Consider the following 13,998-nt stretch of genomic DNA (forward strand, 5'->3'; position numbering starts at 1 on the left):
TCTATCACCCAGCCACCCCATCCCTCCCACCCCACCCCCACTCCAGCAACCCTCACTTTGTTTCCTGAGATTAAGAATTCCTCATATCAGTGAGATCATATGATACATGTCTTTCTCTGATTGACTTATTTCGCTCAGCATAACACCCTCCAGTTCCATCCACGTCATTACAAATGGCAAGATCTCATTACTTTCGATGGCTGCATAATATCCCATTGTATATTTATTACCACATCTTCTTTATCCATTCATCTGTCGATGGACATCGTGGCTCTTTCCACAGTTTGGCTAGTGTGGACATTCCCTCAGCATGCTTCTAACTGCAGGGGAGGACTCTCTGGCTATAGCAGGGGCCCCCCTGCTCATGCTGTAGCATGTGACCTAGTGAAGCCATCCCCTGAGAATTCATCCCTCCTGTTTCTAATGACACAGCCCCCCTTTTGACCTTTCTCTGAAAAGTTGCCTTTGCCACCTCCATAAGATCGCGGCTTAGGCACATAGTACAACGGCCAACCGTTCTCTCCTTAATGACCTCTGGCACCCTCACTTTCCTCCTGTTTGACCCGATTCAGTTGCCATGGTAGGGAGGTTCCTGGGGTAATTGCTGGCCTGTAACAGGCTGACGTCGGTCTCCACTCCAAGGGTCCTGCCCAGGGTGTGTTTGATTTTTGCCAGGAGATCCTCAGAATACTCTACTACTGGACTTCCACTCCCCTGGGACCAGGGTGTAGGTGGGCATTGCCAGAGAATAGCTCAAAGGAACTTTCTGGAGGTGTTGGGAACCTTCTACATCTTCATCTAGGTGATGGCTACAAGGGTCTCTTCATGTAGATATTCATGGAGCCGTATGCTGAAAATCCCACACTCTACTGTATGTTGTGCCCCACCAAAAATGTCTATAGATTTTTATAAAATTTGTAATGCAATTGAATACAGAGAAGGCCCACCCAGTGTGTGGCCATCTTAGGAGACACCACAAGTTGACCATGGGCTGTAGGCGGCCCCCAGCAGCACTGGAAGGCTCCTGCTCATGCTGGAGCCAGGACAGAGGGCTGGGTGTGGTAGGGGTTTGTGGGCCCATGGACAGCAACAACTGTGCTCAAGGGACAGCCCAGGGGACAAGCTCAGGGGGACAGCCTGGGGGAAATGCACCATCAAAAGTGAAGCAGGCCAATGAAGAGACTCCATAGGAATAGTTGTCCAGAGGTCTGTGTGAAACGGTGGGGCTGGTCTCTCTGCTCCAGGCAGGCTGCAGGATGAGGTGAAGCAGCACATTCCAGGAAGGATAAAGGGCCCGCATCCTGATCCCTTGGGAAACTGAGGCACAGAGCAAGCAGGGAACCAGAGAATAAACACGGAGCAGCTACTGCCCTTGGCTGGTGAGCTGGCTCCCATACCCTCAGACCTGAGGCTCAGGAATAGCTGGTTCTTCTCTAGGCTGCAGAGAAGAAGAATAATGGCAAGAGTTAGGAGCACAGCTGGCCAGGATGGAAGGGCAGCAAAGGGACAAGACTGCCCCCCTAAAGAGAAGTCTGCAAGAGGAGTGTCACTCCCAAACCAGGAGGCCAGGCACTTGATCTCAGTCTTGGTTCTCTTCTCTCTGAGAAGCACCTCGCGGGCAAGCGTGGAAGGTTTGCAAGAATCTCAGTGATTTCTTGGAGGGAGCATTTTGTGTGGTCCCAGCTGGGATTTAGTCATGACAGAGAACTTCTGGTGATCCGTCCCAGTGACTGTCTGCAGGAAGCTGAGGACAAAGCCCAGGGAGAGCTCAAGCTCAGGAAAGCGGGAGTTGGGCCGTGGTCCAACCCAACCACAAATCCTGGATGGGGATAGCAATGCTAAATGCATGGTGAGGTCTCACACTCAGATTTGTCCCCAGTTGTCCCCAGGGGCTCATACTGGAGGTCTCAGAGTTGTCAGTGGGGAACAATGGCACCAAAGCATGGGGGAGACGCATTCTCCCAATCTCTGCGTGAAGCCTAGAAGGCCCGTGCTCCTCTGAATCCCAAAGGCTCCCCAACAAGTGGCAGACATGCCAGGGTCTGCCCCAGACACCACATAGCCGATCGTGGAGACGGCTCAGCCGAGGACACTGGGGGCTGTGGGTTTCCAGACCCCTTCTCCTGGTCCTCAGAGGTCAGTGACTGCAGGCACCCCAAGAGAGGGGGAAAAAAAAGAGAAAGGAAATAGATTTCCCTGCTTGGAAGATCAGTGGGCCAATTCTTAACCACTTCTTAGGTGCTTCCAGAGAGGCTCAGAAACTAGTACAATGGATTTAGCAAGAAGGTTGAGTTCTTCGATCACAAGTGGACTGAAGTAACAGACTAATGTTAGTGTGATCTTGATTTCAGCTCCAGTCATGATCTCAGGGTGGTGAGATTGAGCCCCTCCTCGGGCCCTGCACTGGGCGTGGAGCCTGCTTGAGATCCGCTCTCTCCCTTTCCCTCTGCCCCTGCCCTCCCCTCTTAAAAAAAAAAAAAAAAGGTGCTAGGTGCTCCAAACTCTGACACGATCTTCTGTGGACATCCGTCTGTATCCCCAATACTCCTTGCTTGTTTATTCTTGTTTCTGAAATGAAAGGAGCCAGGGATGTTTTGTGTGTGGGTGGGGCTGGCTCTGTCCCTCCCAGCCGTAGGAATGGATTGTTAAAACACCAGTGCTAAGGGATCAGGTCCCTTATTCATCTGTAACAGAAATGCCTGGGGGTTACCACTAAGGGGGTTAGACCAGTTCCAAAGAGAGCTCTGGGAGGCCTCACTTCACCTGGATCTCCCCCGGGGGTTTTCATGGCGGAGGCTGGGCCACCACAGCGAATAGGCTTCCACAGAATCTCAGGCCCAGAGACAGAGATGTGGTCCCAGACCTAAGGGCTTAAGGCTGCACTGTGCTTCTGTCTTTCTGAATTCTCAAGGGACTCCTCAAAGGACACCCCAGAGAGAGGCCCTTAGAAAGGAGCCAGTCTGCGGCGGGGGGCACCTCCTTCCTCACACCGTCCTAGCTTGCATGCTGTGGATGGACCCTGCATGTTTGGGAAGGCCGGACACTCCAGAGAGAGCAGTGCAACTGGGGGCAGCTCATCCACTGGTTGGACCAGTGAGGCAAGAAACTATAGTTCCAACCTGGAGGGAGAAAGCGTACCCAATTTTCCAGATGACGAGGCTGGATCTGGGGTTGAAAGGAAGAAGGTAGAGGATGAAATGAGCTGGGGTTGAAAGGAAGGTGGAGGATGAAATGAGCAGCTTCCCATTGGCAGAGTTGGGGCTGGGCCCCTCAGTGCTGGTTTCAGGTCAGTGGCCCCCACCGGGTGGGTCAGACTCACGTGGCCACCCTGGAGGCTCAGAGCCCAGGGATCTCACCACAGACGGAGACTCCCATAAAGGACAGATGTTGGACTATGAAACAGGAAGCGGGGTCCACTGCCAGTGCAGTACCTTTGTGTTTTTTTTTTTTTTTAGGATTTTATTTATTTATTTGAGAGAGAGAGAGAGGGACAGAGATGGTGACAGAAAGCATGAGTGTGGAGGAGAGAGAGAGGGAGAAGCAGACTCCTTGCTGAGCAGGGAGCCCGATGTGGGGCTCGATCCCACGACCCTGGGATCATGACCTGAGCCAAAGGCAGACGCTTAACTGACTGAGCCACCTAGGCGTCCAGCCAATGCAGTTCCTTTAAGAAGAAAGAGAAGCATTTTACAAAAAAAGATCTTTTAATCACTTTAAGACCCCACAGTAGCATGGAGATATTTTGAGTTGTTCCTAAATTAGATGAGGTCGTCAGAACAGCCCTACTATCAGGAGACTGTGGGACTAAAATGGAAGAACTCCCCTGTTGCAATAAATGGCCTCACATCCCCTCTTTCTATTTCTTTTGCTGACCTTTATTATCCTCTTTGACCCCCCTCACCTCAGCCCCTCAAGTTCTCCCTGTTCTCCTGCTGGATCCTCCTGTTACGAAGAAGACTTGTTCATTGGGTTAATGTATACTAAGATGTAAGCGCTGGGCAGCGGCCTAATGGGAAAAGGTTACTGTCTATCTCTAGAATAGCAAGTGGCTGTTGAAACCTTATCTGGTAGCTTCCCAAGTTAGTCATCCCTGATCTCCCACCACCATCCCAGCAGGAGCGGCAGGCACTGAGATGTTCCTTCCCCAGTGTGATCTACGATTAGGGGCCTGGGCAGCATGAGAAAGAGGAGGACCGAAAACCCCAAAGCAATGGGCCTGTAATGGTGGGATGGTGATGAAGCTTTGGGTCAGGTGAGGCTATCCACCAAGGAGAGGGATGGCCTTGACCTTCCAGGCAAGCTAAATTAATTCTGACTCTTGTTCTCAGTGAGCCCTGGTGTCAGGAAGTCATTTCTGCCACCAGAGAGAAATAATCCCAAGCTACATTATTTTTTTTACTATGTTATGTTAATCACCATATATTACATCATTAGTTTTTGATGTAGTGTTCCATGATTCATTGTTTGTGCATAACACCCAGTGCTCCACGCAGAACGTGCCCTCCTTAATACCCATCACCGGGCTAACCCATCCTCCCACGCCCCTCCCCTCTAGAACCCTCAGTTTGTTTCTCAGAGTCCACAGTCTCTCATGGTTCATCTCCCCCTCTGATTCCCACCCCCCTTTATTTTTCCCTTCTTACTATCTTCTTTTTTTTTTAACATATAATGTATTATTTGTTTCAGACGTACAGATCTGTGATTCAACAGTCTTGCACAATTCACAGCACTCACCATAGCACATACCCTCCCCAATGTCTACCACCCAGCCACCCCATCCCTCCCACCCCCCACCACTCCAGCAACCCTCAGTTTGTTTCCTGAGATTAAGAATTCCTCATATCAGTGAGATCATATGATACATGTCTTTCTCTGATTGACTTATTTCGCTCAGCATAATACCCTCCAGTTCCATCCACGTCATTGCAAATGGCAAGATTTCATTCCTTCTGATGGCTGCATAATATTCCATTGTATATATATACCACATCTTCTTTATTCATTCATCTGTCGATGGACATCTTGGCTCTTTCCACAGTTTGGCTATCGTGGACATTGCTGCTATAAACATCGGGGTGCCCGTACCCCTTCGGATCCCTACATTTGTATCTTTGGGGTAAATACCCCCAAGCTACATTATTTTTATAGCCAGTAGCAAAGAGGTGGAACAGACCGGAAAATGGTCATTAGAATTTGTCAATGACCTAAAAATCATACTGCATTTTTTTGTCTCATCCATGGACTTGACTTTCTAGTCAAATTATTAACACACCTTCTTTCCGCTGCTGGGGAAAGTTGGTGGGGATCTCTTGGCACGTAGTCCTTGATGGGCTTTCCACACTGGGCTAAGTTCTTGACTTGGCTTAATAGTGAATACAGTGTAGGTCAGGCCGCAACTGGAGGCATAATACTTTTTAAAGACTGGAAGAAGTGGCATTTCAAAATGGTGAGACAGTATATAGAGGTGGTACAGCAAGGAGGAAGAGAGAGAAACATATTCCAGGGCACCCAGAGGATGCAGTTTCCAAAAATAGCTGTGAACTCAAACCTGGCCCTCGTTTTGTCTCTAGCAGCAATATCCAATCTGGCCACAAGGTGACGACCTTACTCAAGAAAAAAAATGTGCCCGTCCTTGTGACTCGGGCTATGTTCCTTTTACCCTTAATTTCTCAACTTTTCTAGCCTCCAACTCTTTTCTCATCTCTAATGATAGTGTAGAATGGGCTTGAATTGTTTCTGCTTTTATATTATGGTTTTACTTGCTATAAATCAGATGAGTGGAATAGTTTCTTTAAAAATTTGCCTTTTTTTTTTTTTTGGTAACCTTAAACACTTCACTGTAAAACCACCATTTTAGAAATGACAAAACAATTCTAAAAAAGATTTTTTAAATGTGACCTGAAGCGCATTTTTTTTTTTTCTCAAGAATCAGTGACCCTCCTGCTACAGACATTCAGACATTCGTGCTGCCCAAATATGCTGGCCAGGTTACTTAAGCAAACGACAGCAGAGTTCAAAGACTTGCCAAGAACTTCCTATTGGTGTTTAAGTCATTTGACTACCCTTGCCATTTAAGAGGCTGAGAGGGAGAGAGAGCTTCAGCACTCCTGGGCTTATTTTCAACCAGTGATAAAATGTGTGTATGTGTTTGGACAGTGTGCAGGGGAGGAGAGATGGCACGGGGAATGCAAAGACGCTCTTAGTTCCCTCCAGTATTTATATTTAACAACTTAGGCTCACTAACAGGTGGCTCACACCCTTTTGGGGTACATCAAAATTATGTCATCGCATGGAATTCTCATCGATCCAATTATGGTCTGACTTAAATGAATCAAGGGCCTTTGCGTGATGGTGAGGATTTCATGGGCATTAAGAAGCAAGCATACACTGACTTCCCCCCACGTGTCCAGCATCCCTCTAGCAGGTCGGGATGCTGCGTTGGAGGGCACCAAACACAGAGGGCACCACAGTGAGCTGATGGTTCAGAGCCTCGTCGGCCAAAGTTGGGAAGGCAGCCTGGTCCATCTTTGTCAGGACACAGGCCGTCCTGCCAAACAGCAGAGCCGTCAACAGGGCCTTAAAGCAAAACAGCAGATCCATGTCATTGGCTCAGTCACAGTACTAGTGGACTCGTACTCGCCATCAGCGCTGGTATGTAGATGTTCTCTAGACTGTGACAGAGTCCCGGGCAGAGTGCGGCCCCGCGCCCCCCAGCACAGGGCCAGCAGCAGGATCCGCGGAACACACAGAACCCTGCTGCTCCTGGGACCCGTGGCCTTGTCCACCTGCTGCAGGACTGGTGGGACTGGGGGGGGGGGTGGTCAGCACCTGTTCTGCCACTGAGCAACCTTCACGGTCCTCAGCCGTTTCCATGAGCCTCAGTTTCCCCAAATGTAAAGCGGGAATTTGGGGCCCTCTCCCACAGGTCTGTCGTGAGGATGAGGGTATCCCTCCATCCATCCCAGAATCTGGGGTCTGCCCTTTTATGACACTGACTGCCCAGGCCCCACCCTGCTCCTGTTATGTCATCCCTGGCTGCCTCAGTTTCCCTGGCGTTTGCCTCTGTCCTTTCTTTTGTTTTCCCTGGACCCCAGACCCAAATATTTTCTCCAAAGCAGGCACCTCTGGGCCAACATTTCCTAAGCAGATACAATCTTCTAGCAAACATTATCTTGCTACCTCTTGGATCCATCCTGAGCTTCTCTCTACCCAAGTCTACTCAACTTGTGATGGCTTGATTGCTCCTACTTCTTCCTAAAATTCATTCCAGGCCCATAGGCAGCCAGGATCCCAGTTCACCCTCTCTTGATAGGCAGCTGAATCTTTTACAAAGTTAATTTTTACAACTGATCTTTTCTTAAACCAAGGCTTTTTATCTAGGCCCATGATTTGTGGATTGTTCTAAAATGGCCTCCTGAAATTTCATGTAAAACTTTATTTGTGGATGAGGTTTGTTTCTCCCCAGGGAGAAGAGCCATACTTACCATCAAAATTTTTCAAGGGTCCTATCTTAAAAACTTTAAGAACCACTGCCTCTAAGATCCTCTTTTCCCTACAGAAAATAGATATTTGTCTTTTCTTTTTAAATTTATTTTCTGGTCTCCTACTTAACTTCACTTGGGAAAACTTCAGAAGGGGAGAATAGTAAGGAAGAATGATTTTAGGTGGCAAAACCATTTTGGGGAAGTATAGTATGGGTTCACCCATTTCACAGATTTGGAAATAAGACCCAGAGACATAAAGTGAATGCCAGATCTAGGGTCATACAGCAAATTAGTGACAGCGTAGGGACCTGTCCAATTTGCTGCTGGCCCCAGGCCCTTTGCAGAGACCTCCCATCCTCCTTCCAGGCTCTGTATTACCCCAGGTGCGAATTTCCCTTCTCTTTCACCCCGGGCCCATACCAGACCAACAATGGCTCATCTTCTTGCAGATTCCTGGGCCAAAGTCACTCATTCCTGAAAGATATTCTTTTCAAGCATCTCAAATCTAGGGCCTTGAGCTTTAGAAAAACAAACCAAAGAATGCAGAAGGCCAGCCGTCCCTGGATTAGCAGCCCAGAGCCCTTCATCTGTGACTTCTCTGGGCCTCATTGTGGTTCCTCTCGGTCTTCCTTCCTTCCTTCCTTCCTTCCTTCCTTCCTTTCTTCCTTCCTTCCTTCCTTTCTTCCCTCCCTCCCTCCCTCCTTTCTTTCTTTCTTTCTTCCTTTCTTTCTTTCTTTCTTTCTTTCTTTCTTTCTTTCTTTCCTTCTTCCTTTTTTTAAAGATTTTATTTATTTATTTGAGAGAGACAGGAGAACGAGAAGGAGGAGGGGAGAGGAAACAGAAAGAGAAGAGAGGAGAGTGAGTTTTGGGGAAGGCATGAAATCGGGACCTGGACACCCTCACGATACACAGATGATAACCGTACTGTTGTCATGTGCATTTGCTTGAAAAGGAACTGTTAGAGGAATAGAAAATTAAATCTATTCAAAGCAACCTCAACCCCCTTATTCTCTAGAATATTCTTTTGTATTGTTATTGTACATCTAACTTTGCCTTTTAATCTTGAACTTTTCAGAAGATGACACGGAGTATTGGGAAAAGCACCAAACCAAAAGTCCAAGGTTTTAGTCTCAGCCCCAACTTCCACAGTCCACACTTGGACAATAAGAACCAATTTTATCAGTATCTACTAACTTTTCATCAACCAACCGATAGTGGGGGAGCCCTTTTGGAAATATATTTATTTTATCTTGGGGCAGAGCAGGTAAGAGGAGTTAATCTGCTGACACTCTGTGCGAGTACATGCACTTATATATGTCACGCTTGCTTTTTATGGTCTATCGCAAGCTTGAGCAAGAGACTAGCAGAGGTCAAAATGCTGTGCAAGACTGAACTAATTGACTGCTCTTATTACTAAATTCTTTATTCAAGTAAAAGCCTCAAACAGCCTGACCATTTTTTCTTCCCAAATGGCAAGTGACCAACATTTGGATCACTTGGCTTTGTGAATATGTCCGAAGAATATCACACCTAAGTCAAGATTTTGGTACAATTGTATTGATCTGGCTAACTTTCAGGAACGTACCAATCAGCAGTCTGATTGGGGCAGGATCTTGGAAGATCTGACTTATGAGATGACAGAACCAAGCCTATTGACCTCTTGGAGTGTCTTTTGGGCTCTAAGAGTTATAACTTTGGCAAAGTTGTCATTTTTGAGAAAAGAGGGAAGCGGCCTTGGTCTTGGGCAGTGGGGCAGGCCTAGGAGGGACTGGGGAGTCTGTGTGCTCACATGTAATGAAAGGAAACTGGGAGACAAAGGGAGGGGGCAAGACACTCATTCTTGGTTCCCTTACAACATCCTCACTATGCTATAATGAGTCAGTATCTCACTACCAGAGATCAATAGTCCAATTACTTAGGAGAGACTTCCCTCAAAAAACGTTGGGTTCCCCGAAAAATGTTGCAAGGTGAAATTTTTCATCATAACATACGTACATGATGTAATTTGTGAACATACTCAGGCATGATCTATACAGTTTGCCACATATATGTTATTCACATGCAGTGTTTCCCACGTTTTCCCAAAGCTGCCTTCTGTTATCCATTTTTGGTGGTCAAGTTCAGGCTGAGTGGGTGATGCCTTAATTCATTACTACCCTTTATGTATGAGAGAAGGGGTGTGGTAACCAGCCTTCCAGATGGCCGCAACAATCTTCACTTCTTGGTATTCAGGCCTTTGTATAAGTCCCTCCCACACTGAATAAGGCTGACCTGTGCCTGACCAATGCCATGTTGTGGAAATAATGGTGTGGGACTTTGTAGGCTAGTTCATAAAAGACATTGTAACTTATGCCTTATGCTCTCACTGATCACTGACTCTGGGGGCAGTCAGCTGCCATGCTGTGAGGACATTCAAGCAGCGTTATGGAGAGGTCTGTGTGGCAAGAAACTGAGGCTTCCTGTCAACAGCCATCTTGTGAGGGCACCACCTTGGAAGAGGATCTGTCAGCCCCAGTCAAGCCCTCAGAGGACTGCAGCCCCTACCAACATCTTGACTGAAACCTAATAAGAGATCCTGAGCCAGAATCACAGAGCTAAGCCCTCTTGGATTCCTGACCCCAAAAACTGTGTAATGTAATAAATGTTTATTGTGTTTACATTTGGGATAATCTATTATGCAGTTAGTGAGAGCCAGTATTTGTTTATTGAGGTGAAATTCATATAACATAAAATTATCCAATTTGAAGTGAAGAATTCACTTGCAGTTAGTACTTTGCAGAGTTGCACAACTACCACTTCTAGCTGGTTCCAAAAGATTTTCATCACTCAAAGGAAAACCCACACCCATTAAACAGTTACTCCCCACCTTCCCTCCCCTCAGCTCCTGGCAACTACCAATCTGCTTTCTGTCTCTACCGATTTACTTATTCTGCATATTTTAAGTGGATGAAATCATACAATATGTATCCTTTTGTGTCTGGATTCTTCCATGAAGCATAAACTTTTCAAGTTTCATCCACGTTGTAATATCTACCAGCACTTCATTCCTTTCATGACTGGATAATAATACTCCATCGTGTAGATATAGCACATTTTGTTTACTTACTCATTTATTGATTTGGCTGTTTTGGCTGTTTTGGCTGTTTGTTTTAATTTCTGTCTCCTCAGTACGATCATAGTGCCTTGCCCATTATAGGCATTCAATGCGAATGTTTGGCTGTTTTTACCTTTTGGTTGCTGTGAATCTGTGTGTCCATGACCTTGTTTGAGTCCTTGTTTTCAATTCTTTTGGGTGTACACCTGGGAAAGGAATTGCAGTCATGTGGTCATTTTCTGTCTAACTTTTTGGCTGTTTTTACCTTTTGGTTGCTGTGAATCTGGGTGTCCATGACCTTGTTTGAGTCCTCGTTTTCAATTCTTTTGGGTGGACACCTGGGAAAGGAATTGCAGTCACGTGGTCATTTTCCATCTAACTTTTTGAGGAGCCATCAGACGTTTTCCACAGCAGCTGAACAGTTTTACATTCCCACCAAAGCATGAGGGTTCCACTTTCTCCTTATCCTCACAGACACTTGTGATTTTGTGATTTTTTGATTATAGCCATCCTAGAGGCTACGAGGTGCTATCTCCTTGTGGTTTTTATTTGCATTTCCCTAAGAAAAGAATATTATTCAAAATGTCAGCTATCAAAGTGTGAATTTGGGCCTTAGGAGGAATGCCACATTGAGGTGGCCCAGTCATGAGCTCATTAATTCACTTGCTCCTTGAACAAACACTCCTTTTGCATCTTCTATAGAATAGGCCCCAGGTGCTGCAGAGATCTTGGAGGTCAGTAAGACAACGTCTGTGCCCCCAAAGAGCTTGCAGGCCACTGGAGAAATGAGATGTTTAACTTTGCATGAATTTCGAATTTCTTCTGGCTGTAAGCAGTTGTGAAGGAGACGTGAGGAAGTGTTGGCAGACTTAACCTCACACAGATACAGGACTCGGCGGGGGTGTGGGGGGTGGGGGGGGAGCCAGGAGCCTTGATTCTAAAAGTTCATGAGACAACATCGCCAAATTCACAATTTTGTCCAGTGTTGTCCATGTTCAGGTTCACCAGGGCTGGACTTGGCTTTCCCTGTGTTAGAAGACAGCTCAGTTGACGATATACCTGCTTAGCTTTAGAGTTGGGGCTGTCAGTGGGAGAGAGAGTTGTCTTTTTCGCTCATCAGCTCCCAGTTCCAAACCCTGAGCTTAGGCTTTGGATCAGGCTTCATTCAACTCACCCCTGTCATCAACACAGTCTTACACAAAGAATGGCCCCTCCTATTCTGATGCTGCCATATTCCTGCTCATTCCTTTAGCTTAGACAGATTAGGAATTGTAAGGTGTGCTTACACTGAACTTAAACTTGGCATTTGACTGGCTTATACTGATCACTACCAGGCCTCCATTTGTCCCCTCTCCCCCTGGCTGGAGTCTATAGGTCCTGTACAGCTTGCCTATATATTTTATGCCATAATCTGCTTCTGCTTGCTGGGTTTCCTTTTCTTGCCTTTCAAGATGATTCATTTCATCTTAATAAATACATTTGAATGCCTATAATGGGCAAGGCACTATGATCGTACTGAGGAGACAGAAATTAATTAAGTCCGACATGGTCTCTGGCTTCACAGAGTTGACACGCTAAAATGGGATATAGCATTGAACACATTCATCCATTTGTTCCATTGGTTATTTATCCAACAAATGTTTATTCTTATTGGGTAGTAGGCAGCATTCTAGGTGTAGGGAACACAGTGGTGAGCTAAATGGTCTTTGATGACAAGGAACTTGGTTATGGAGGAGATAGGAACTTAGTGCATAAACATGTCCATCATCTGCCCCTCCCTGTGTCTTCACTTCCTCCCTTACTCAGCTTAAATTCTGTGGCCAGGTATTATAATCACTACCTTAAATACACCCTCAATTCCCTTGTGCTTCTCTTGTTTCAATGAACCTCTTGATTAACCACATCTTTGCCTACTCCACTGAGTAGGGCAAAGCTGGAGAAAAACACATAGCCACGCTGAGTGTTCTATCTTTAAAAGCTTATTCGCCGGCCCATAGTGTGCCCTTAAAACTGACAAGTGATTGTACTGTATTTCTTAAGTCCAGTCATACCCTCTCTTTGCTAGGCAACTACTGCATGCCCTGTTTCTCTCCCTAACCATCCAATATCTCTTCTCCATCCTCATTCTCTGACAAAGATCTTGCGTGGTTTGTGGTACTTAGCTCCATTCCTCGTCTGCCAAGATCTTTCCTGGATTGCAGGAGGCAGGATGATTCAAAACTACATTTCCCAGACCCTCTTGCCAGCTGCTTTATCATAAGGTTCTGCCAAGAGGAGGCGTTGACCCTAGGTTGGAAGGCAAGAGATGGGAAGATGTCATTCTGGTTTTGGCTCCTGCAAACCCGCTGCTTACAGGTGCAGGCTCCAACAATCAGCATTTCTGGTGCCAATGAGAGGGTGGCTTCTGCTCAACCTTAGCAGTGGCTTTGCTAGCCAATCAGCAATCCCCTTACAGGTGCCACCTCTCCCATTGACATCTTCAGCTTTTCCAAGTCCTTGCATTACATTTCTCTCTGCTTGAGAATGTTTCCTGTTTTCCAGTTGGACACTGACTAATAAACCTTGCTCCTTCTTCATTAAGAACATGGGAGTGATCTGGAAAGGACTTCCCTATGTTCCCAACACCATGGCTGCTCGTCCACCACCGTGTGTGTGTGTGTGTGTGTGTGTGTGTGTGTGTGTACTCGGACCTCTCTCCTATTTCTAAGGACTGACTCTGCATAGTCCCATCTAAGTCCCATCTCTGCTTCTGATCTAGGTCTTGTATCTTCCCTCTCATCAATTTCTCTGCCATGTGTCATCCATTGTTGCTTCTCTTCTCTATTATTCCCATAAGCAGAAATACATGCTGCCGTGTCTCCCACATTCAAAGGAAATAAAACAATGGCAGAAATAAAACAAAAAGGAAATTCCTCTCCTGACAGCACTTCTCCCTCCAGATACCATTCCTTTTCTCTCCTTCCATTTAAAGCAAAATTCCTTGAAAGAGAGGTCTACACTGTCTCTTCCCTACTTCCCTCAGCCTATTCCCATGAGGCTTAGCCCCAAATACTCTGTAAAAATGCCCTTAACAAAGCTAATGACTTCCACAACCACTAAATGCAAGGGTTAATTCTTAGCTCTTCTCTTCTTTGACAAAGCAGCAGCATCAGACACCTGGAGCCCCTCTCTTCCCTCAGGGGGCCTCCAGGACACCGCTGTTCCCACCATTCTGGCCATCTCTTCTCCCTCTCATTTCCCCAACCTCAAAATGTGGTTGTGTCCTGGACCTTAGTCTTTGGACTTTTCTTTTTTTTCCGTCTACATTTAACTCATTTAGCCATTTCATCCACTGTGTTATGGCTTTAAATAGAGTCCATATGCTGACAACTCCCAAGTGTCCACATTCAGCCCATCTTTCTTTTGACCTGCAGTCTCTTT

At 46.4% G+C, this 13,998-nt stretch overlaps 1 pseudogene; it reads right to left on the reverse strand.

Moving 5' to 3' along the window:
- Positions 1–3,336: 3,336 nt before the first annotated feature.
- LOC148163535 (gastrokine-3-like) lies at positions 3,337–6,600 on the reverse strand (annotated as a pseudogene).
- Positions 6,601–13,998: the final 7,398 nt, after the last annotated feature.

Source organism: Eumetopias jubatus, unplaced genomic scaffold (assembly GCF_037043125.1).
Source record: "Eumetopias jubatus isolate StellerSeaLion01/CBP00866 unplaced genomic scaffold, mEumJub1_p1.0 scaffold_9, whole genome shotgun sequence".
Classification (NCBI taxonomy): Eukaryota; Metazoa; Chordata; class Mammalia; order Carnivora; family Otariidae; genus Eumetopias; species Eumetopias jubatus.